General features: G+C 40.2%; 1 non-coding gene across 1 annotated transcript; it reads left to right on the forward strand.

The window, feature by feature from the left end:
• The first annotated feature begins 2,552 nt into the window (after positions 1-2,552).
• On the forward strand, positions 2,553-2,817 carry LOC148016556 (signal recognition particle RNA). The gene has a single exon (XR_015688215.1).
• The last annotated feature ends 23,407 nt before the right edge of the window (positions 2,818-26,224 follow it).

Below are 26,224 nucleotides of genomic sequence, written 5' to 3' on the forward strand. Positions count from 1 at the left end.
GATTTGACCACGTGTCCCAAACTTATGGGAAATTCCCATATTCCCCAATATGGTGTTAAATATTATATAATTTTGAATTTTTTCCTCTTCTGACCCCTAAGCATGAAGAGATCCGGTCTATGTCTTAGACAATGACCTACAAAATAGTATTGAATTGCCAACATTGTGTAATCAAGGATATGGATGTGCCATGATTAATTCTGATCCGAATACTAATTTTTGGCCATTAACGATACAATTTACCACTAAATGTATTTCAAGTATGATGGGGATCCCAAAAATAATCAAACTTCATACCAAAAATCCCAAAATAGTTGTGTGCCTTGGTTGCATTAATATGGATATCAGACTCGTATAAGATGAAAAATACGAGGCTATTATACAATGAACTCCCAAAAATACAAGGTATAATATAAAGATACATTCGCAAATGGTTATTTTGTATTGTTATGCCCGTAAGGCTACCATTTTTTGTACCATTCTATAAGCTTGCAAGGCTACCTTGAGTTTAGGATATGGTCATTTTGTATACCATTCTATAAGCTCAGAATGCTAGCATGCATTTATTATCTAAATTTTTTTGAGAGGAAGAGAGTAGATTAGTTCGGATATTCATCAGTGTTTTACTTGTCAATTATACTTGGCCATTTTCTTGTCGGTAATATGGGGCTGATTTCCTATGAATGACTAAGAACATTGAGAGTAGATTTTCTACAACTTTGTTAATGGCCAAGAAATAAAGCGTCAATAGTAACAAGAGCTATCAAGTGATGCATCCCATGGCACAAGGTTTATTTAAAAGGTACAGTAATGCTTGATAGTAGCAAGGAGATAATGCTGAAATCTTTTTGCAGCATAAACCATCACTAATCCTTGTCTTTTGGTGGTGGAATAGTTCATTTCCACCTAGATGAGCTGGTGACTAGCAAAGTTCACAGGGAAATCCATGATATGCTCATGAGGTTTTCATAACACTCCATTTTAGAGGCATTGATTTATACATGGAATGTTATGGGCCAATCTAGGGCTCTTAGGATAGGAGCAATCATGAGAGTCCTTTTTAATGCTTTGTAGGAAGCTTAGCATTCCTTAGTCTAGGCCCATGTAATTAGTAGATTGTAGAGTAGTCATGTGATGGTAGCATAGTTTAGCATAAAGCATCGATAATACTTGATATAGCTCAGGAAGCACTGTACCCCCTTTGGATTGGTATGTGGGGCGAGGTTCATGATAACCTTGGTTTTAGCGGAGTTAGTAGCAATTCTATTCTTAGACATGACATAGCCCAAGCTTAGAACTTGAGAGGGGATTCAAGGAGAGGTTATACTACTTGCATCTTTGAAAGACTAGGTGAAGCTTGTGAAGATGTTATGCCTAGTTAGAGTGGACACACAAGTCCTCGACAAATACCTTGAGCTACTTCCATAGCATGCATGTCCTTAAAGATAGTGCTCATGACCCTCTGGAGGGTTGCTAGTGCATTAGTCAATCTGAAAGGCGAGACAATATAAGTGAATATACCCCCCCCCCCCCCCAAAAATTGGTGGGAAAGGTAGTTTTTTGGTCTTTCATCCTGGTGGACTTGCACTCAATTATATCTTGCAATCCCGTCTAAGAAGCTGTAAGTTTCTTTCCTACTACTTACTTGATTATGTGGTCAATGTATGGTAGCGGATAGTGATCTCCCTTGGTTGTGGCATTTAATTTCTTGTAATTGATGCGTATGCAAATTTTCCAGTTCTTTTTGGGTATCATGATGATTGATGATACCTAGTCTATATGCTCGATTTTGTAGATGAATCTCGCTTTTAGCAACTTATTGATCTCCTCCATGACATGATGAGAATATCGATGATTCATTGGATAGGCTCACTGTTGATTAGCTTTTGGTACCATCCCTTAGAGGAATCTTGTGGGTGAGAACTTGCAAGGAAATACCCTTAAGGTTGAGGCAAAAACATCTCTGTATTCCTCCAACAAGTTAAGCAATTGTTCCTTATCCTCCATAGTAAGGTCCTCAATAATGTAAATGGGCTTAAGGGATTTCCCAACATGGAGATAACCGGGGAATAATATGTGGACTAGTATGCTGAGCACAGTACTAGTGTTCATGCACCAAAGCTCATACAACTAGCGCTGTGTAGTGTTCATAACGATTCTAGCATCCATGCATAAGTATGTGTCATATATAACTTCGAAGTAGAGCTGTTTTTAATACTCTGCATATACCGTACGTCGAAAAGGAAAAGGCCGTCCAAAATCCAAGGGAACGATCTTCTAATGCATTCTTCCTGAGTTAGCCTGGATCTTTGCTGAAGCTCCGGATTTCAAAGGAGGCAGGACGGCGGCTCTAGAGTGTGAGAGTCTAGAGAACTCGAAAGCGTCAACACATGATCGAGGTCACTGTGTGTGGAGGTGTGTCACTCGGGACTCTGGATCGGGGCGCGGGCAAGAGGGCTTTCATCTCCCACATGCGAAGCTTGGCACGACAGGTACGGTTTACATTGCGGCAGCCGGCGGCCTTTAATGCTCTCGTTCCTGGGTGTATTATGACGCCTGTAACCCGAGGAGGGGGGAATGTACGGTTGGGCGGATGTCGACGGCTGGTATGTTGTACTGGGACGCGAGGCCGTTCTTGGATGCGGCCCTTCGCAGCGGCGCCCGTTTCCAAGTCTCGAGTGGACGAGATCGTAGCCGCCCGGAGGGAACTGGCATCTCTCCGTCCTTGAAGGAGGGGGGACCGCGTGAGGCCGGAAACGGAGCAACGCTACCCCTCGCTCTAGACGGTGGAGGGATAACGCCACCTTTGTCTGCGGGCCAACCTTCGGCCTCCTCTCAGTCCCCGGCGACAAACCCTCAAAATTTTGCGGATCTCGATAGACACCAATAATTAGTTTTCTTGGCACCCAAATAGATGGCACATGTGGTGGACGTGGACCCGCAGTCCCGTCATCTTCTTTGTTGTCACCAGAATCGGCTACCACGAGCTTATCTCGAGTGACCGCGACCAAAACCAGATATGCTGGCAGAAGGAACACCACTCATGTTGTAAGGTTCAGAGCTGGAGACATTGAAGGATTCTAAGGGGCGGTACTTAGAGGCCGTCTATAGGCCGCGGCCTAACAAAAGGTGGAGGCAAGAGAGCCCGACAATGACGATATTTGTCATGCTTCATCTCCTTATAAGTCCTCATCCATACCCAAAGTGAAGGCTACTGAATGTTATAATAAATCGGTTCCATCGCCAATGCCTTGATGAACCTAGTTCCATCATCAACTACTAAAGGAGGTCCCAATCCTCTTGAAAACTTCTATAGGATATTGGCCTCAGGAAACAACCATGTTTGCATTGGATTAATTGTCCATTCCGATTGCATAACTTGTACCTCATCCTAAGTTCACTCTACGTAACTTTTTGTCAGCTTTGTGTCCTATTGGGCCTGCATCATTCGGATATCTAAGGTAGACGGACGATCTCATTACACTAGAGTAGACTTGTTGGGATCCTTGGAAGTGGTAGTGGTCTTCTTATCGTTAAAGGACTCGGGTGGCTTCTGTTGGTGCTACTCCTTGACATCATCTTGTTGAGTGCAAGTCTTCTCCTATTGGGGGAAACTTGTAGGTGTGAGCTCTAAAGTGAAAAGTGTAAGGGGAGCAACATGCATCATGGTAGGGAAGCGTATCCTACACGATTTCTGGAATTTCATCCCACAAAGATTTTATCTTAGCTTCAAAATTGGCATGGTAGCAGAGCACATCATTCTACAAGATTGTGCCCACTCGTTCAAAGCCGCATTCTACTATTCCAACACCTAACAATATTCCTTCAACAGCTCCAAGGTAGGATGTTGAGATGAACCACCTGGTTGTAATATGAATACATCCTCCATCTTTCCGAAGCCAATACGATATGTTCATCACTATCCGTAGTGACATTCTCCTCTGCCAACTTCTCGCTCTATGACTTGTCCTCCCACTTGATAGCTAAGTCCTTGATTGGTAGCATAGGGGGTAGAGTTGAAGGTGCAGCGCGAACTCGCAAGCTTTGTGTGCACATTCATCTAGTATTGTTGCACGTGGATAGGAATTGAATCTCATTGTAAAGATATTCCATGTTGATAAAATCAAGAAGCCACTAATGAAACTGCTTCCCAACCCTCCATAGCATTAGTTGGAGTTGGGTTGGAAGGATCTGCTATTTTACATGGTAGATCATGGTCTACTTACTTATCAATATATCATTTCCCAAATTGTAAGAGATCACTATAAATCACAATTTCATTGGTTACTAGGAGCGGTGGGGAAGGAATCTTAGTTAGAGAAAATTTGATCTTATCTTGATGCCATCAGATGGCCTACATGCCCATTGTGACTAACTCGAGCTTTCTAGAGCTGCCAAGGGTAGCCTAAAAGAAGGTAGGAATCTTCTCCCTCCATTACCATATTTAACATCATAAAGGATACTAGAAAATAAATAATGGCTACTTCTATCACCAAAGAGAGAAGTACACCCAAGGGTCATACCTATTGCATGCTATGGATTTGCTATATGGATCAGAAACAAGGTTTTGGCTCCCATCCATGAGGCCAAACTCGTGACAACTGGCGATAATATTGACTCTCAAGCCACTATCTAGTAAAATATTTTTGATAATCTGACCTTGAGATTGAACAAAGGTTACTAGAATAGTTAAGTCAAACAACGGTGGTCCTGTGCCTTCTTTACCACATCTTCTGTTGTTGTTGCTATTGAGGTCTCCACCTTTGACATTAAAGGGGCCAAAGTCATAGGTTAAAGAATTTAGTGTAAGTGGTCATAGGTTAAAGAAGGTTGATATAGTAAGGTGGTAGGATAGCATTTCCTTTTGCTGGTGCATCTTGCATATGAACTTCTAGATTAGGTATCTCTACTGAAGCCTATGGTGTTACATTCTTTGTCTTTGCGCACATTGGAACCTTTTCCAAAACTGACCCAAGTCCAACATCACCACTAGTTTTATTTTTGACCACTTTTGTAGGCTAATGTCGAATGGCTTCTTGCATGGCCTAGAGAACTCTAGTAGGATTTCTACTAGTTCTTTCTTCACTCTCTTCCTAGATTTGGTAATAACATTGACTGTGGGGTCGGGTAACTCCACAATTTCAACCACCTTCACCGAATGCATAGGAGCCTTGCCTTTATCACCCCATTGCTTTTGGAAATCCATGCCACCAATGTCCTTCTTGCTGCATACAAAAGAAGTAGGTTTTGTTCCAGGATCAATGAGGTTCTCAACTACCTCTTCCTTAATCTCTATCTCCTCCCGTAGTCTAATTGAAGGCTAATCTTATTGATCATATGGAATTGTGGGTGCAACCACCATAAATGTCCTTGATGAGTTCCAATATGTGATGCCATTCACCCTAGTTCCTTGTTAGCTACCTCCCTAAGCCAGTTGGTTGCATGCATATATGCACACCTCTATATCATGAGTGGAAGCCTTGCAAATGCCATGACATCATTACTTTACTGAACATACCACTAGTAGATATTTGGAGTTAGTACACTTAGAGCATTAAAGGGTCTTGTTAGTAGATTTGCAAGCATCTTTTGAGCATTTTTGGCATCTTCTCGTTCTTGGATATTTGTATTGCTCTATCCAAACTGTTATCCTAAAACTGATCATTTTTTCAAAGAGAGGGAGAGAAAATGACACAGTGTGGAGCCGTCAATAGAGAGGGCCAAGAACCCTCATAGTCTCCCATTATTCCATATCACTCAGTGTAACACGTTGTTTCATACCTAATTTATCTATTTATATTCGTTTGCATTGAAGAAAAGTAGATATATATATATATAACTTGATTGAAATAATTTAGAGATTTCAAAGGCCAAGTAATTATAGAAAAAAACATAGCACAAAACATTTCAAACACACATACACCGAAAGATATATAACCAATTTAGTCTATATGAGAGTCCACCCACATGGGAGGGGACGTAGCACCAAGGAGTGATTGAAAGGGGGTAATGTGTGTACATGACATAGTGAATTTCATTGTATGGAAGTCTAATTGGGAATCCAATAGAGTTTTTCCCTATCTTGTTGTCGCTTTTCGAGTGATATGTGGGATAGCTAAATAACAAGTACACTAACTTAGTCACACACAACTAATAGGAGAGATCGGTCACTAACTAACCATACTGACTAACATTGGTTGAGTCACTGACTCACTTATTGTATCATACATGATGGTAATGGATGAAAGCTACACAACTAAGCTATAGTTGTACTATATAGTTAGTAGAGCTTGATTCTCAACACTCCCCCTCAAGCTCAAGAAGGACATTGTAATCCAAGGAACTCTCTAAAGTGACTGAACTTATCTTTACATAATGACTTGGTAAAGATATCAACTACATGGTCTTCGGTTTTGACATGCAGGAGATCTATCTTACTTGCAAGTACCATCTCTCATATGAAATGATAACGTATCTCAATGTGTTTTGTCCTAGCATGATACACAGGATTTGTAGCTAAAAGTACACTGCTCATATTGTCACATGCAATGTGACTAGAGTATCTATTTGCATACCTAAATCTATCAATAACTTCAATAACCAAGTAATCTCACAAGCTACTAATGCGACACCTCTATCCTTTGCCTCAGTACTAGGGAGTGCAACTATTGGTAGCTTCTTGCTACTCCAACTAGTCATACCATTGCCAAGGCTGAAAGCATATCCACTAGTAGACCTTCTATCATATAGACAACCTACCCAATCTGTAATAGTATACCCCATGAGCTTTAAGTGCTTATCACTCTCATAGAAGAGTCTATAGTCTACTCTAGCCTTGACATAGCGCATAATTCTTCTCACTAGATCCAAGTGAGGTCTTCTGGGATTCTACATGAATTGACTAATAATTCCAATTGAGTAGCTGAGATTAGGCCTAGTAATGGTTGTCAAGATTGTGGGAGAGAAGGAAGGAGTCTCACTTGAAGCTTTCTTGCTTGCACAATGGGGGAATACACACAAGGGTGGAGGCTGAAAACAGTTTTCCTCTTCTTAGTTGTGTAAGCCAAAAAGAACTCTAATACAAAGAAATAGAAGAACCCTATATATGGGTCTCAAACCAAACTCAACTAACTAAGGTGGCATACTAACTGAGCCACGAACTAGAGTAGATAAGGATAGCTATCATGTAGCTATTATTCATGGGCGGTGTACCAACCGCGTTTGCAACAACTGACAAGTCGGTGACATAAATACACAACGGTCACCTTGGCGTATCACGAGTGGAGCTCGATATCTCAACACTCCCCCTCGAGCTCAATCCCAATTCCTGCACACCAAGCAGGTTTCTGAACTTGCGCAGTTTCTCTGCGCCCAATGCCTTCGTAAATATGTCAGCTACCTGATCCTCTGTGCTGACATAAACTAGATCAATAAGACCTAGTAAAACCTTCTCTCGCACATAGTGATAATGCACCTCAATGTGCTTTGTTCTAGCATGATAGACTGGGTTACTTGCCAACTGTATACTACTCATGTTGTCACAATAAATGACAACTGGCCCATCTGTAGACTGATGCATATCATAAAGTAGCTTATGCAACCAAGCTACCTCACATGCAGCCATTGCTGCACCCCTGTACTCAGCCTCTGTGCTCGACAAGGCAACTGTAGGCTGTTTCTTGCTGCTCCAAGTGACTGCAGCACTCCCAAAAGAAAACACATATCCACTGGTAGATCGTCTATCAGAAATACTACCAGCCCAATCAGCATCAGTGTATCCATGCAACTGTATCTGAACCCCAGTCTCATAAAATAGTCCATACTGCAATGTGGACTTCACATACCTGAGTATGCGTCTAGCCGCATCCAAATGTGGTTTCCTTGGAGCCTGCATAAACTGACTTACCAACCCAACAGCATAGCTCAAATCTGGCATGGTAATAGTCATATAAATCAAGCTTCCTACTATGCGTCTGTACATAGTAGGGTCTTCCAGAAGCTCACCTGCATCTGCGCTCAGCTTCACATTCTGCTCCAAAGGAACTGAAATAGGCTTACAGCCTGTCATCCCATATTTGGACAGCATGTCCAATCCATACTGCCTCTGCAAGAGCTGTATCCCACTTGGTGATCTAATCACCTCAATGCCCAAGAAATAACGCAGCTCTCCCAAATCCTTCATCTCAAACTTCTGCTTCAATAGCATTTTCACATGAAGGATATCTTCATCACTGTCACCTGTCATAATCAAATCATCAACATAAATGACAAGTAGCATAATACCTTTCTCTGTTTTTCTCACATAAAGTGAGAAATCTGCCTTGGAAATCTGAAAGCCAATAGTGACAAGATACTGTCCTATCTTGTCAGACCATGCTCTAGGTGCTTGCTTCAAGCCATACAAAGCTTTCTTCAACCTGCAAACAAACTCAGGATGAACAGCATGCACATAACCTGGTGGCTGCTCCATATAGACCTCTTCTTGCAAATCACCATGCAAGAAGGCATTTTTTACATCCATCTGATGTAAAGACCATCCCTTTGATGCAGCCATAGCAATGACTGCTCTTACGGTTGCCATCCTTGCAACCGGACTGAATGTTTCTTCATAGTCAATGCCATATGTTTGTGCATACCCCTTGACTACTAATCTTGCCTTGTATCTGTTCACAGAACCATCAGCATTGTGCTTCACCTTATAAACCCACTTACAGCCAATTGCATTCTTACCTTTAGGCAAAGGTACCAATTCCCATGTAGCGTTTGCTTCCAAGGCATCCATTTCTTCATCCATGGCTTTCTCCCATTTTTCTTTTCCCATGGCTTGCTCAAAAAAAGTGGGTTCTGGTTCCTGTATCACCTTGACCATATATGCATAGTGAATGGCTGTAAATCCATCATATTTCAGCCTATCCACAGGATACCTAACTCTGGTAGACCTGCGCAAAGTGGGTTCACTCCCATGTGCTCTCAAAACATCCCTGGTCTTCCTTACTCCAGGTGTAACAATAGAAGGAATACCCAACTCATCATCAATGCTCTGTTCTGAGCCACTGGATTTACCATCCACATAAGAGTGACCTGCATTCACATCAAACATGGGCTGATCAACCTTCTCTTTTCCTTTTCGTGATACCTGCATACCACTATCTGCATTACTTTGAGAAGATTCTCCTGATCTCAATCTGCCTGTCCATGGCGAAGAATGTGAACCACTGCTAGAGGACGCTCCAGGTCCACTAATATTTTGTGACTGCTGCTGTGAATTCTGTGCAACATTACCATTTTGTGTATCTACATCATCAATCACATTTACTGGTTTATACCAGCTACTCATCTCATCAAAAAAACATCTCTGCTCACTGTAAACTTACGAGTAGAAGGGTTATAGTATCTATACCCTTTTTGCTGCAGAGAGTAACCAATAAAGATGCACTTCTCAGCTTTTGGATCCAACTTGGATCTCAGCTCATCTGGCACATGTACATAGGCAATGCAACCAAAAATTTTCAAATGAGAAATATCTGGTTTCCTACCAGTATACCTCTCCTCTGGAGTCATTCCATGTATTGCTGCAGTGGGAGTCCTGTTCATTATGTAGACTGCTGTAGCAACTGCTTCAGCCCAATAAAAATCTGGCAAGTCTTTTTCATTGAGCATGGCACGAGATACCTCTCCAATATGCCTGTTTTTCCTTTCTGCAATTCCATTTTGTTGTGGGGTATAGCTGCATGAATATTGCTGCTTTATGCCATGCTCCTGCAAGAACTTTGCAAACTCATTTGAGAGGTACTCTCCCCCTCCATCTGACCTCAGGCATTTTATTTGCAGACATGTTTCTTTTTCAGCCATAGCTTTAAGGGTTTTGAAATGCCCAAAAACTTCACTTTTCTTTTTCATAAAATACACCCAAATTTTTCTGCTATAGTCATCAATAAAAGTGACAAAATAATGACAGCCTCCAAGAGATGCAGCTTTAGTAGTCCACATATCAGAGTGGATTAATTCCAATGGCTTCTCACTCTCTTGAACATGTCTAGAAAATGGTTTCCTTGCCTGTTTTCCAAACTGACAGGCTTCACATACCTTATGCATTTCTGCAACCTTGAATTTTGGCAATCCTGCAACAATATTTTGGGCCTATATTGATTTAAGTCGCTGTACATTAACATGACCAATGCGTTTATGCCAGATATCAATTTCTGCAACTACACCGGTCCCATGTGCAAACATTGCTGCACTCAATTCAGACGTGTCTGCATCCAACGTAAACATTCTGCCCTTCTTCTTTCCTTTTGCTATCAAGCGACCTTTATTTTTCATATCCTCAACAAAGCATCCATGAGGATTAAATCTGACCTGCAAGCCCTGCTCAACCATTTGACCGACAGAAACCAGATTCTTGGTGATATTCGGGACATGAAATATATCGGACAGGTATTTCTTTTTCCCATCCTGCATAGACAAGGGAATTTTTCCAATCTGCACAATAGGATGTGCAGTATCATCACCAGTCTCCACAAATCCTGGTTTTTCCATTTTCCTTGCATCCTCCATCCATTCTGCATGACCTGTCATGTGGTTTGATGCACCTGAGTCAACATACCATACATCATTGCTTTCTTCTGCACTTGTCACAGAATTGTTCATGTGCTGCACCATGAACAAATGCTCATTTCTGTCATCACCCTGTCTGCTAGAAGATGCATAATTCCCTTGTTGCAGTTTTCCATTCATGATGTCATTCTGCTTTTTATAGCAGTCTTTAGCCATATGACCCATTTTACCACAGTAGTAGCATTCAACATTACTGTTTGCATTTTGACCTCTTTGCCATCCACCACGACCTCTTTGGCTCCCCCTGCCTCTAGAGTTACCACGTCCTCCTCCATAGGACTGGTTTTCTTGAGTTTGCTGCATATTCTGATTTCTACCACGGCCTCCAAATCGGCCTCCTCTACCTCTGCCTCTACCTCTTCCAGCATTTGAGTAGAAGACAGCTTCTTTTGAAGTTCCTCCTGAAGAAGATGCACCACCATTTCTCTGTTCCTCAGAAATTAGAAGAGCAATCAACTCCTCAAAATCAGGAAATCTTTCACGAACTGAAATGGATGTCCGAAACTGTGCATAATCCTTTCCTAGACCATTCAAGGTCACAGAAACTAAATCATCATCTTCCACTGGTGACCCAATGGAAGCAAGTGCATCTGCAATCTTCTTCACCTTCATATGGTAGTCGTTGATGCTCATATTTTCTCTTTGCATATTGTGCAACTCTTGCTTGAGCTGCATTTTCCTGGCTTGCGTATTTGTGCTATACATTTTTGACAAAGTATCCCATGCCTCCTTTGGCGTACTTGCATCCTGAATATGCACAATCATAGAGTCTGAAATGCTGATAGACAGCCAATACATAACTTTCCTGGCTCTCTCATGCCATGCTTTAAATGCCTGCATTTGCTGTTGATTGGGAACATCAGGAAGAACTGGTTCTTCTTCATTTCCTGCAACAAATTCCCAATATCCCTTTCCCATAAGGAAATTCGTCATTCTAAACTTCCATGCTTGGAAGTTGTTCTTGTCAAGCTTTTCAGTGACAATCTGTGAAAGAGAATCAGATGCCATTACAGAAGACTGCAAAAAATTATGTCACTGCAAAAACCACAGCTTCACCCTCACAGGGGAAAATCTGCAAAACTAGCGAAAGTGGTATTTGACCACACAGTCACTTCCTAGTGACGATTTTGCATCAACAGGCAACAGGGATGATTCTGTAACTCCCAATGTCTCTGCGCACAAGCATACAATGCAATTTTTACAGTAACTATTCACCAACCTGTAGAACAGTGGCTGCACAGCATAAAACTGGGCCTTTTCCTGAGTGCGTGCAGAAAACTTCCGCCTCCAAAACAGGCCCTGAAATGGCCTCAAATCAAAAAAACAAGGTCGTCAAGGCCTAAAGCCCTCCCCCGCAGCATATACTGCCCTCTTGCTTCACCGCGAAGGGCGTCTCAACCTGAGACAATGCACTCCTGCACTTTTCGGCTGTGCTATCTGCAGAGATCTGCTCCCAAAACAGAAAATGAAAGCAACACTGCTCCTCTTACCAGAACACCGCGAGCTTGGCTTGCTTTCTTGAGCTCCTTACCACGAACAAGGCTCTGATACCATGTCAAGATTGTGGGAGAGAAGGAAGGAGTCTCACTTGAAGCTTTCTTGCTTGCACAATGGGGGAATACACACAAGGGTGGAGGCTGAAAACAGTTTTCCTCTTCTTAGTTGTGTAAGCCAAAAAGAACTCTAATACAAAGAAATAGAAGAACCCTATATATGGGTCTCAAACCAAACTCAACTAACTAAGGTGGCATACTAACTGAGCCACGAACTAGAGTAGATAAGGATAGCTATCATGTAGCTATTATTCATGGGCGGTGTACCAACCGCGTTTGCAACAACTGACAAGTCGGTGACATAAATACACAACGGTCACCCTGGCGTATCACGAGTGGAGCTCGATATCTCAACAATGGTAAGGTAGATGCGACTTTCTACCATCTACTTGTACATAGTAATATTTCAAATTTCAGCTCCATTATTAACATTCAACATACTATTCTAATCTGGTGGAGTATCCAAAGGTTTGTAGTTTGTCAACATCTCAAGTGCATACTGTCTTTGTATCAACCAAAGTCCATCAGCTGAATTCACAATCTCAATGCCTAGAAAGAGCTTCAGCTCTCCCAAATCCTTCATATCAAATTTAGTTTTTAGCATGGCCATAACATTGTGTACCTCAATGTTATCATCCCCTATAATGATTGTGTACCTCAATGTTATCAGCATGGCCATAACATTGTGTACCTCAATGTTATCATCCCCTATAATGATTAGATCATCTACATAGATCACTAGTATCACAAGACTTCTAGATAGATCACTAGTATCACAAGACTTGCATTTGTTTGGTTAGGAAACAGATTATGATAAGCCTTTCCAACTACAAATCCAAGGCTCTACAAGTAAGTACTAATCCATGCATGCCAAGTTCTTGGACCATATTTCAGCCCATAAAGTGCCTTTTTCAGTTTGCATACATAGTACGGATATTGAGGGTGTGGACATTCCCTTCTTGCTGATCCATAAACACCTCTTCTGCCAAGTCTCCATTAAAAAAATGCATTCTTAACATCCATTTGGTGTAATTTCCAGCCCTTTGTTGCAGCCAATGCAATAACTATTGTGATGGTTGCCATTTTGACAATGGGGCTAAATGTCTCTTCATGATCTAGGGCATATTATTGTGATATCCTTTTGCCACTAGCCTAGCTTTATACCCTTCAATGGTGGCATCTGACTTATACTTAACGTTATAGACCCATTTATAACCTATTGACTTCTTACCATCATGTAGTGCTACTAATTCCCAAGTCTATTTTGAGTTGGTGCATTCATATGCTCATCCATTATCTTATATCACCAATTTTTGTCCACAACAACCTCACTGAATGTAGTAGGCTATCAATGTTCCATGAATGTTATCATATATGCATAATGCATTGTTGAAAATCCACTATATATAAGCATGCTTGTAGGGTATCTCACCCTCTTTGATGTTTTGAACAGAGGTGGATTGCTTGACTCCCCTCTCTCCTCATGAGGAAGGACATATATATTCTCCTTAACTTCAAGGGTATAAATGGATGAAATTCCAAATTCACTATCCAAGATGTTAGCTGAGTCATATCTTGAAGTCAACATCCTAGTAGCATCATCAAGAACATTCTCTTTGCCTTTGCCTTCTGCTTCACTTCTCTCCCTCATTGACATAGCACTATCAATGGATGGTGATGCATGACTGTGTAATCTGCCACTCCAAGGAGAAACACTTGAAGATACGTCACTTGTAGGTCCAAACATAGTAGTACTATGATGTGGAATAGCAATAGATACATGATTTGAAGACTGATCATAGGGAACAATAGCAAAGGGACCTGATGCCAGGAGGCATATTCCACGGTGGATTCCGTGAGGTTTTACGGTGGATTCCGTAAACTTACTTAGATGACCGGGGCTCATACGCAAAGAGGATTCTTTGTGCGAGAAGTTGATGGGGACGCCTGTCCTTTTCGGGCATTTCATTAATTTAGTGTGTACATGGGTGATTCCATAGCGGGTGATTCCGCAAAATGCATATTAAATTAATAAACGTTTATGAGTTTAGAGTGCGCACTCGTAATAAATTAAGGTTAGGATTTATTTCTAACCAGTTGATTTATTTATGTAGCTGAAGACTGCTAGGTATTCACTTTTGTCGGTTTAATTGTGTTATTTTACTAACGATTGTGAATGCTTCAGTTGATGTGTAGAGATAGCAGCAGTGGCGGAGGAAAGCATTGGAGTCTAGCGGGTTTTCGACTCTTGGACTAGATTTTGATAGGCACCACGCCTATATTTTGTTATGTCTATTGAGACATCGATTATTTATTATTATTTTGTATGCGCTTATGCGCTTGGATATGTTATTTCTATTTGGACATTGAGATTGGGCGTGCTAGACACTACGGGCACCGTCCATTAGCTTTATTTTACTATTTTTGTAGAAAGCAAACTCAAAAGCTAAAAGCTTGTCATATTTTTGTAATTGGGCTATTATTGAGCATGAAGATTGGAAATATACATAAAATACATGCTTTGTGAAGCGCTCACACAAGGCATGGGGGAGATTGAACCCAATTTGTCTCTTGCCTCTTGTCGTGCTTGCTTTTACATGGGTTTTTGTGCTAAAAAGTAGAGTACTTTGTTCTTGGGGACCTTCCGGGATTCACCACGTGAGCTATCTGCGTCCGATCTGCGCACCAGTGGTATCAGAGCGGAGCAGAGATCAAGGGCTTCCAATCGCTACCAATCTCGGGCGAAGGCGGAGCTCCAGGAACAAACGGCCTCTACAGTCAATCTCGTCGTGAACCGTCGATACATGCAGAGTTCTGGCGATCAAGAACCCCTGTTTCCACTGTTAGATCGCGAAGGACCAGGCTCTGTCAGCGGAGGACCACTCATACATTCTCTTCATCAAGTCGTTGCAAACAGAGATAAGCTCTCTTCATAATCAAGTTTATTATTACATTAAAGCTTAATCTTAAGCTTAGGAGCTTCAAACTTCAAAGAAATTCTCATCGTTATGCAAGAAGAGGACTCCGATTTTTCCGCGCGAAAAAAAAACGGACCCCCCCCCTCACGAAATTGACAACGGCTGCCATTAACCTCTAAAGCTTAACTTCTCTAAGTTAAGCTAAGTTCTGCAAATTACATAGGACAAGGAAGTCCACAAACTTCAGGTCTTGCGCTGCCAAAGTCAAGTTCAGCAAGTCAATTGGAAACAAGTTCTGCAAGTTCTGCAAGTCGGCCTAAGTCCAGCAAGTCAACAACTCTGCAAGTCTGCTAAGTCTGCAACTCTGCAAGTCAGACTAAATCAGAACTGACTAGTGCTTAAAACTCATAGAAGACTTGTTCGTATGCAAAAACTCTGAACTGGAAAGTTGTTCGTAGCAAGCTGTTCTACCTATCTACAAGTTCGTTGAAGTACTTTCAGCAAACGGATACAGAAATATTGCAGAATTTCTGAAAATTGAAGAAGAAAATACCCAAAAATACATAGCCTTGTAACCCCAAATTTGAGCTACGCTCATCCCGCTAACTGATTTTGAGTGAGAAAGGTTTGTTGAGTTTTACAGGATGACTACCCCACATATGGATGATCCTATGGCTGAAGACGATCTACCCGAGCCTACCATGGAACAAAAGCTGGATCTTATCATGCTGCAATTGGAAGAAGAGCGAAGAGCTAGGCAAGCCTTGCAAGCGCAATTGACCAAGCTACAAGGAGCGTCCACTGATAAAGAAGAACCTCAAGCTGAAGATTTGATTCGCCGTACCATCGACGCCACTCTTGAAGCACAAACCATTCGCAAGGAATCCAAGATAAGTAAACGAAGTTTCAAGTTTCGCACTTTCAATGGCATAAGAGAAGGAAAGACTGTTTTATCATTCATTAGCTAGTTTGATGACTATTTCCATGAGGAAACTTATCCCGAGAAAGATAAAATCAAGTGTGTTACTAATCATCTGATAGACAGAGCATCACTTTGGTGGACTGTAGTCCGCAAGAGCATAGAATGTCCTGCTACATGGGAAGATTTCAAGAAGAAGTTCATGCAAAATTTCCTACCACCGCAATTTCCTGAGAAGGCTATCAAGCAATGGGATTTACTTCAACAGCGTGATCGTGAGCCTATTCCACAGTATACAGAGCGTTTTTGGAATGCACTCCTATAGCTACGCATGCTTGAAGACGTACCAGAGACGACACATAAGCGGAAGTACATGTCTGGACTTCTTGGACATTACTACGCTGAAGTGAACATGTTCAAGCCTGCTACCCTTGAAGACGCCATCTCCTTAGCCCACGACACTGAAGATAAGTTACGCGGAAGAGATCGACGACCCTTAGGATCAACTTTTATTCCTTCTTTTGATACAATATGACCTAGATATTCTATTTCTGTCTTAAAGAATTCACTCTTGTCAGGATTTGCAAACAATTGATTTTCTTTCAGTAATTGAAAAACTAATGATAAATGCTCATAATGCGCTTTTTCACTTTGGCTGAATACTAAAATATCATCAAAGAAAACAATCACACAATATTGATATTTTAGAAAAATACGGTTCATCATTCTACTGAAAGTAGTAGGTGCATTAGTTAATCCGAATGGCATGACTAAGAATTCGTAATGGCCAAACTGTGTCCTGAATGCAGTCTTAAATATGTCGGATCTATCTAGCCTCACCTAATGATATCCAGACTTAAGATCAATTTTACTAAATATAGAAGATCCTTGCAGTTTGTCCATAAGGTCATCAACTCTAGGTATAGGATACCTATTCTTTACAGTGATCTTGTTTAATGCTCGGTAGTCAATACACATCCGATAAGTATTATTCTTTTTCTTGACTAAGAGCACAGGTGCACCGAATGGGGAACTGCTAGGTCGAATTAAACCTCTATTGAGTAATTCTTCAACTTGAGTCTGGATTTCTTTTTGCTCTATTTGATTGTGCCTATATGGGGCTTTGCAAGGTGGTTGTGTGCCAGGTATTAGGTCAATCTTATGGTCTTCTGGACGTGATGGAGGTAAACCTGGTGGTAGGTCTTCTGCAAAACAGTCCTTAAAATATGCGAGAAATTTCTTATGCCTAGGGTGCAGATGAGTTTCTTTTGCGTGCAATTCATTTACCCAAATGAGATATGATTTAGTGTTCTTGCGTAGTGCACGTTTTGCTTGAGTATGCGAAAGCAGTGGAAACATATGAGATGCATGCATACCAAATAATGTAATAGATTTTACTTGAAAATTAATATTCATTGTGTGTGTAGAATAATCTATGTTGGGATTATGTTGGTGTCTCCATGGCATTCCTAGAATAATGTCGCTTGACTGTAATGGGACAACTAAGAAATTTCTTCTTTCAATATATGGACCAATTTGAATTTCTAAATCTTGAACTTCTTGTGTGCCATTGTACCTAGTGCCTAAAAATGCAGCTTTTATGCGATAGTGCGTAGATACAGTATGCAATTTCAATTCCTTTACCAATTTTGCTGAAATAAAGTCATGGGTACTACCGTCATCATGCAATATAGTTCTTTCTTTTCCATACACCATACATTTCATAGTCAATAATGAATGTGAAGTAGGCATACCTGGTAAAGTATCGGAAGTAGTAGTAGTAGGATCATCTTCTTCTTCAGTGAAATCCGGCATATCCTCATGCTCTTCTTCGTCCATAGCTCCAAGGTAGTTGATATGTGCTGATGGCTTCTTTGAATGACAATTTGCTGCGAGATGCCCTGGCTGGTGACACTTGTAGCATACAATGGGCTTGGCTTTGGTCACATTATTTGCAATGGCTGGGAGTCTGGGTATATTTGGATTTGCTTGTGGAATAGGTTTAGAATTTGGATTGACAGTGGATGGTAATGCAGGTGGTTTAGGCCAATTCTTGCGGAAAGATGGTGATGAAAAACGACCTGGATTAAACCTTTTGAAATTGGAATTGAATTGTTTAGATCCATAATTACCGTTTGCTTGGAATGGCTGTGGGACCCATCCATATATGCGATGGATGTTCTTCTTGGAGCGCTTCATGAAAACCCTAAAAGGTTTTGTGTGACAATGAGCTTGGCCAAAAGGTAGCATGGCTGAAGGTTGTGGTTGGTGTTGGAGGCATTAGTGCATATTTCACAGTGGCTACCAAAAGTGGATTCAAACAATAGTATGCTATGATTGTTGAAGGACAATGATAGACTGAGTGAAGATGTGGTGGTTGAAAATGGAGTAGGAAAAATTATGGATGTTGCAATGGAGGAGAAAGTGAATCATTTTTGTATGTTGCATCATGCATCCATGGGTGCTACTTCAAGAGATACTACCCCCATGGGTACACCAGATGTACAAGGGTCTCCTAGTTATGCCTAGGAGTGCAGTCATAGCTGGAAGAGAACACACCTTAGACATACCTCAAAGGGGTTTAGATACCTTGTAGATGATACAACAGGTGGTGTGATCATGAATGATGAGGGGAGGAGGGTGATGTCTCTCATGAGAGAGTTGTGCTAACAAGTTTTTAGGCACAATGTCTTGGATCATTGAAAGAATATACTCGAGGGGAGCTAGGGCTATATAGTGGCATCCTTACACGTGGAGTTTGTGGTATGTATCGCGACAGAGATTTTCCACTGGGTGGATGATGGAATGTATGCATGTATACATATCATATAAACGATTGGACACACGCAAGAGATTAAAAGTGGTGTCTCAAAGCTTGAGTGGCTAGATGAAGATGATTGGAAGAGACTCAGGGAGAGGCTATAGATTCTCCAAGACATGGGCGACAGGCAACAGAAGCAACAGGCAACAACAAGGGCAGGATTGGAGATAGGGATCATGCATCATTTGGGGAGTAATGGCCACAGGAATTATTTGGAGGACTTTGTAAGTTTTTCTTTTGTTTCTCTCGCTTTCTTATTTGCAATATCACTTGTTCTAACAATCATATTTCTAACCACTGTATTCCATTTTCTTTGCAGCACTACATCACAAATCGAAATCCCACTGGCTTGGAGACTTGATATGTAGAGAGACACTGTCTCACTACACTCATCAATAGACTGTACGCATGTGGCAGCCCAGTAAGTCAATCATCTTTCTTGTTTGTAGTTACTAATTTTTTGTTAAATGCATTATGTATGGTCGACTGATGTGTAGTTGTTCATTTTGTAGAGTCTCTTTGATGCTCCTTTGTGTCTAGTTGAGCTTTCTGATGGTGAGGATCTCTATCTCATGCTTAGAGTTCGTTAGATGCTCCTTTGCGTTGAGATGAGCTTTTTGATGGCGAGGATCTATAGCTTATGCTTGGATTTGTGGAGAACACACCTTCTTCTTCTTTGGTCTTATGATCTATGCACGAATCTTCCATGTACTATTTCTTAGATAAACTTATTATCCTTTGTATCTTACAATAATTACAAATAGAATTTCATGTTAGTTGTGGCTCTCTTCTCTCTCCATGGTTCCATGTAATCTCATGAGTTTTGATCAGCGGTCTTGTACTTATTCTATGTATCACTCTCGTGGGTTCAAGTACATTTTGCGCTCATCTTGATGACCATTGCATACCCAACATGTAATTTATTTGTAGAATATTATACGGCACATGGTGCTATATGTGGTAGGGCAGCTTGCTGTCCTAGCACAATTTTTTTTCCTTTGTAACCATTGCTAATTTCTCTACATGTATCACTATTGCTATCACAATTCACGTCGCAAACCGTTGCTATATGCATTGCTATTTGCGTTACTTTTGAGATGCAAATAGTGACACATATAGTGATGGTTTCTGCGATGATTTTGTAGAGAGGCTTTTACCGATGATTTTAGCGACGATGGGGGCAATTTATTTAATGAACATTTGCATCACTTTGAACATCGGTATGACGCCTGTATCTTGTAGTGATACTAGTGTCTAGGGTGAACAAATGACATGTCTTTTGCCTCAAGCTATCACCTTATAACCATTTCCAAACTCTTTAATAAAACATCCATGCTTATTGAACCAAAATTGTAGACTTTGCCTTGCCATTTGCCCAACTGATAGCAAATTCTTAGTAATTTAAGGAACACGTAGGACATCATGTAAATTCTTCTTCTAACCATCATGTATAACCAAAGGAACTACACCCTTATGCTTAATATTATGTGATTGGAGACCCCTTAATTAACATACCATACATCATCTGACTTATGGTCCTTAGTGGCATTACTTTGGGCTGATTTCAATGAGTTGATGTCATTGCTTGTTCAAAAAGAGGTCAAGCTTGGATTAGCTATTGGATCAAGTAGCTCAAAAAGTTGAGATGCGGTCTTCTATTCAAATCAAAGAGGCCATGGTAGCAATGGTATAGTGTCCTCTCATGGTCAGGGGACTAACCAAAATGCATATCAGAATGTGAATACTTAGTATGTGCACAATAGTAGAGGTGGTGGATACCTCCAAGCAACAAGGGGGAGATCCAACTCTAGAGGTAGAGGTTCATTGCAATCTCAGAATACGAATAAGCTGTCCAATAAGGACAAGGACTATCACTATTGTGATAAATATGGAAAAATTACTAAGAATGGCTAGCAGAAACAAGAAAATTAAAAAACTAGAGGTAAGCAATATGATCATTATGCATCATCTAGCAATGTTGATGATTGTAGTGTTGATTGAATGTTTGGTATGGCCTATGTTCGGAATAATTGCACTAAAGAGACCATAAGTCAGATGATGTATGGTACATTAACTAAGGGGCCTCCAATCACACAATGTTAAGCATAAGGATGTAGTTCCATTGGTTATACATGATGGTTAGAAGAAGAATTTGCATGATGTCCTACATGTTCTTCGATTATTAAGGATTTGCTATCAATTAGGCAAATGGCATAGCAAAATCTACAATTTTGGTTCAATAAACATGGATGTTTTATTGAAGAGTTTGGAAATGGTTGTAAGCTGATAGCTTGAGAAAAAAGACATGTTATTTGTTTAGCCTAGATGCTAATATTCCATAGCTAAGAGTAGATAGTGTACAATTAGAGATATTGAGATTTGGTATAAGCGCATTGGACATATCAATGTCCAAAGGTTGTATACTATGCAAAAGAACCAATTGTATAGGCTTGCCAAAGTTTGCCTACTCGGATTTAGGTCATGTTTGATGCATGTCAGTTTGCTAAGTAGTCTTGATTTCTATTCATGAAGAATATTCTCAAAACAAATCTAGACCATTGTTGTTGATCCATTTAGATGTTTGGGGACTAGCCCATAATGTTTCTCTTGGTGGATCCCAATATTATCTCTTGTTTACACATGCACTTTATTATTGGATTGAAGCCATAATGATAACTATGTATATGCTAAATCTCACTCCTATAACAAGGATTCATGACATGATACCTTATCAAAAATTGTGTGGACACAAGCCACGGATGTTAACTATCTTAAAGGCTTTGGCTGCATTGCACATTCTAGATGAAAAGAGAAAAAAGTTAGATCCTAAGGCATAAAAATGTGTGTTTATTGGCTATGCTCAGGAACAGAAAGCTTACAAATGCTTTGATCCATCTACATGGGAATCTATTAGCAACAAAGATGTCATACTTGATGAGTTGGCTTCGTGGTAAGGTCCTGGTGTGCAGATCGGACGCAGATAGCTCACGTGGTGAATCCCGGAAGGTCCCCAAGAACAAAGTACTCTACTTTTTAGCACAAAAACCCATGTAAAAGCAAGCACGACAAGAGGCAAGAGACAAATTGGGTTCAATCTCCCCCATGCCTTGTGTGAGCGCTTCACAAAGCATGTATTTTATGTATATTTCCAATCTTCATGCTCAATAATAGCCCAATTACAAAAATATGACAAGCTTTTAGCTTTTGAGTTTGCTTTCTACAAAAATAGTAAAATAAAGCTAATGGACAGTGCCCGTAGTGTCTAGCACGCCCAATCTCAATGTCCAAATAGAAATAACATATCCAAGCGCATAAGCGCATACAAAATAATAATAAATAATCGATGTCTCAATAGACATAACAAAATATAGGCGTGGTGCCTATCAAAATATAGTCCAAGAGTCGAAAACCCGCTAGACTCCAATGCTTTCCTCCGCCACTGCTGCTATCTCTACACATCAACTGAAGCATTCACAATCGTTAGTAAAATAACACAATTAAACCGACAAAAGTGAATACCTAGCAGTCTTCAGCTACATAAATAAATCAACTGGTTAGAAATAAATCCTAACCTTAATTTATTACGAGTGCGCACTCTAAACTCATAAACGTTTATTAATTTAATATGCATTTTGCGGAATCACCCGCTATGGAATCACCCATGTACACACTAAATTAATGAAACGCTCGAAAAGGACAGGCGTCTCCATCAACTTCTCGCACAAAGAATCCTCTTTGCGTATGAGCCCCGGTCATCTAAGTAAGTTTACGGAATCCACCGTAAAACCTCACGGAATCCACCGTGGAATATGCCTCCTGGCATCATACCCCCGGGGTGGGATAGCAATTGACCTCAATTGCTATTAGCTCAATGTGGAGCTAACAGAGTGGGGAAAGCATTTAAGTCTCTAGCGTGCATCCATTGTGCTTCCTCTACAGGATGGTTCTTAAATTTTACTAGATATCTAGAGTACCTTCGGCCAGTTCTAGTGGTCATGTAGTCAGTGTCTATAATGGCTTCTGGTTCAAGTATTTCAGTCTCTTCTTCTAGTAAAGGTGGGTTTTCATAGACAGGGTGGATAGGTAATTGGCCTCTGAATGGTCTCAATAAACTAATATGAAATGTATTATGAATTTTCCAATGAGATGGCAGTTCTAACTTGAATGCATTGTCATTAATCTTATGAATGATTCTAAATGGTCCGTAAAATCTAGGAGCTAATTTGACAACTGGATGTCTATCTACACTTTGCAGTCTACGCTTTTCTATTCTAAGCCAAACATAATCATCAACTTTGAAATTCATGGCTTGTCTTTTCTTGTTGGCTTGTTTGGTATATGATTGTTGGGCTTTAGCAATCATATCCTTTACCTCATCAAAAATAGTATTATGCATAACAGCGATATCATCAGCAGTCTGTATTCTATTAGACAAAGATGCAACAGGGGTAGATAATCTATAGCCATAAATAACTTCAAAAGGTGCTTTCTTTGTAGATGTGTGCGGTGTATTATTGTAAGCAAACTGTAATAAATGCAAATGAGTATCCCATGTCTGAGGTTTAGAGATAGTGTATGCACGTAAAAGATCTAAAATGGTACTATTTGTGGCTTCTGTTTGTCCATTTGTTTCTGGGTGAAATGCAGATGAGAAATCAATCTTTGTGCCTAGATTTGCAAACAGTGTAATCCAAAAATTATTACAAAATCTAGAATCTCTATTTGAAATAATCACTTTCGGCAATCCATGGTTAGTAAAAACAGTTTTCAAAAATAACTGTGCTGCTTGTGATGCTGTTAAAGTTTTCTTACATGCAATGAAATATGCTTGCTTACTAAATCTATCTACAATTGTCCAAATCATGTCATGGTTAGATTTAGTATTTGGTAAACCAGTAATGAAATCCATAGATATATGTTCCCAAGGTTTAGATGGAATAGATAAAGGCATTAATAATCCATACTGTTTACCATGATGTCTCTTTATTCTTTGACAAATCAAACATTCAGAAACGAAATTAGATACATCTGCATCCATATGCGGCCAATAAAAATCTTCAGTTAACATGCGTAATGTAGAAATGATACCTCTATGACCTTGATATGGGGGACAATGAATTTCATTCAAAACAAAAGATCGGAATGGAATAGTAACACACAGTCTCTTTTCAAAGAACATGAATCCATCATTATATGACAATGAATCAACAGGAATGAAATTATTTTGAACTAATTTTTGCCAATCAGAATGAAAAGTAATATCCTGGTGATATGTGTCTTTCATAGCAATCAAAGAATCAAAAGATATGATAGAAATGTTATGAATTGCAGGTCTTCTACTCAATGCATCAGCAACTACATTTTCTTTTCCAGGTTGGTATTGAATGATAGGATGGAAACTTTGAATGAATGAAGCCCATTTGATATGACGGTCAGAAATTTGGGGTTGGCTAAGTAGATGTCTAATGCTTTGCTGGTCGGTCTTTATCATGAATTCTGAACCCATTAAATAATGCTTCCATTGTTTTAATGCTTGTACAACTGCTAAAAGTTCCTTGTCATAAGTGGAATATTTAAGCTCAGAGGGTTTCAGTTTAGAACTAGAATATGCTATTGGATGGTTGTTTTGCATTAATACGGCTCCTATTCCTGATCCGCTAGCATCGGTCACAACTAGAAAGAATGGTCTGTTAAAGTCAAGCAATTGTAGAACAGGGGCATTGGTCAATGCACGTTTGAGTAAATCAAAGGATTTCTGCTGATTTTCAGTCCATTGATAAACAATGCCTTTCTTAAGAAGTTTGGTCAATGGTAAAGCAAGTAATGAGAAATTACGTACAAACTTCCTATAGAAACTAGCAAGACCAAGGAATGAGCATAATTCATGTACATTTTTAGGAACAGGCCAATGCAATATTGCAATCTCCACTTCATCTATAAGATGTACCACGAGGTGAGTTTGTATCATGAGCATGCTGGTGGGTAGGTACTTCTCAAAGAGGTAGACCATCTCCACCGGTTCCTCTCTTGGAGATTCAATAGAGGATAGCTTGATCTCCTTCTGTGAGATCCATTGTACTAAATTCCACAACCTCAGCGTATTTTTGGAGTGAGGCATCCCGTGATTGTGATTGGTAATACAAACTACCACAAATGAAGAAGCATTGCGAACATAACTAGATACTAAATAGCAAAATATGCAAGCCACTTACAATCAAGGCCAGTACAAGCTGACATATCTTATGCCAATCATGGGATTTTAGCCCTGATAGTGGGTCATCTTTAGAGAAAGAAGATGGATGGGCATCTTCAGGTGAGATACTCAGCACCCATCATATAATGGTATGGACACTTCCTCTCTCAGCGGATTAGATGACTCAGCATCCATAGGCATCAATGCATTGATCATTGCCTCCATTTCAAAATCCAAGATTGGAGGAAGGTCCGAAAGGCTAACTATCTCCTATGGTACCAAGGGTGTAGACTGAATTGTGCCTTCCAACTGGTGGATTGGCTCACGCACTCCATCCATTGCATGCCCAGAACTCTTCTAATTGGCTTGCAATAGGTACATTCCTCCTCGGGATGAGGCATCACCTCCCCCTGTATAAATTTTATGAGCACGTCTAATGTTTTTGTATATGATATTCAATTAGTTTGTGAATGTAAGGCAAGATGGATACACACTTTTCTTACCATTCGCTCAAATTTTGAGATCGCCTGATCAATGATCTCTAATTGGAACTCACCGAATCGTCGTGCGTGTTCTATAGACAAGCGATTCTTTCATCTGATTGCTAGCTTGCATTGAGAGCAAGGACATGGGACATGATGATTAAGATATGCCTCACGATCTTGGACATCACAACCATCATTGTTTTCTATTTGGTCTACATTACGACAAGCAACAGGTTTTTGTTTCCCTCATTTATGATCTTCCTTTTTTAAAATCTCTAATCCTCTTTCTCTCCCTTTCCTTTTATTTGTTTGCCTCCCTCTATATCTCTTTATCCATTCCTTTTCTCTCCATATCCCTGTCTTTATCTATACCCCTTTTTATTTCTCTCCCCATACATAGGCCATATCAAACATTCTGTAAACACTACCATCATCAACATGGCTAGATGAGGCGTAATGATCATATTGCTTATCTCTAGTTTTCTAAATTGGTTGTTTCTTCTAGCAATTCCTAGTAATATGGCCATATTTACCATAGTAGTGACAGTCCTTGTCCTTATTGGACTGCTTATTTGTATTATGAGATTCCAATGAACCTCCACCTCTAGAGTTGGATCTCCCCCTTGCTTGGAAGTATCCACCACCTCTACTATTTTTCACATGCTAAGTATTCACTTTCTGATATGCATTTTGGTTAGTTACTTGACTGTGAGAGGAC

The sequence above is a fragment of the Lygodium microphyllum genome, chromosome 23 (assembly GCF_053477565.2).
Source record: "Lygodium microphyllum isolate KBCC chromosome 23, Lygodium_microphyllum_v1.1.10, whole genome shotgun sequence".
Lineage (NCBI taxonomy): Eukaryota > Viridiplantae > Streptophyta > Polypodiopsida > Schizaeales > Lygodiaceae > Lygodium > Lygodium microphyllum.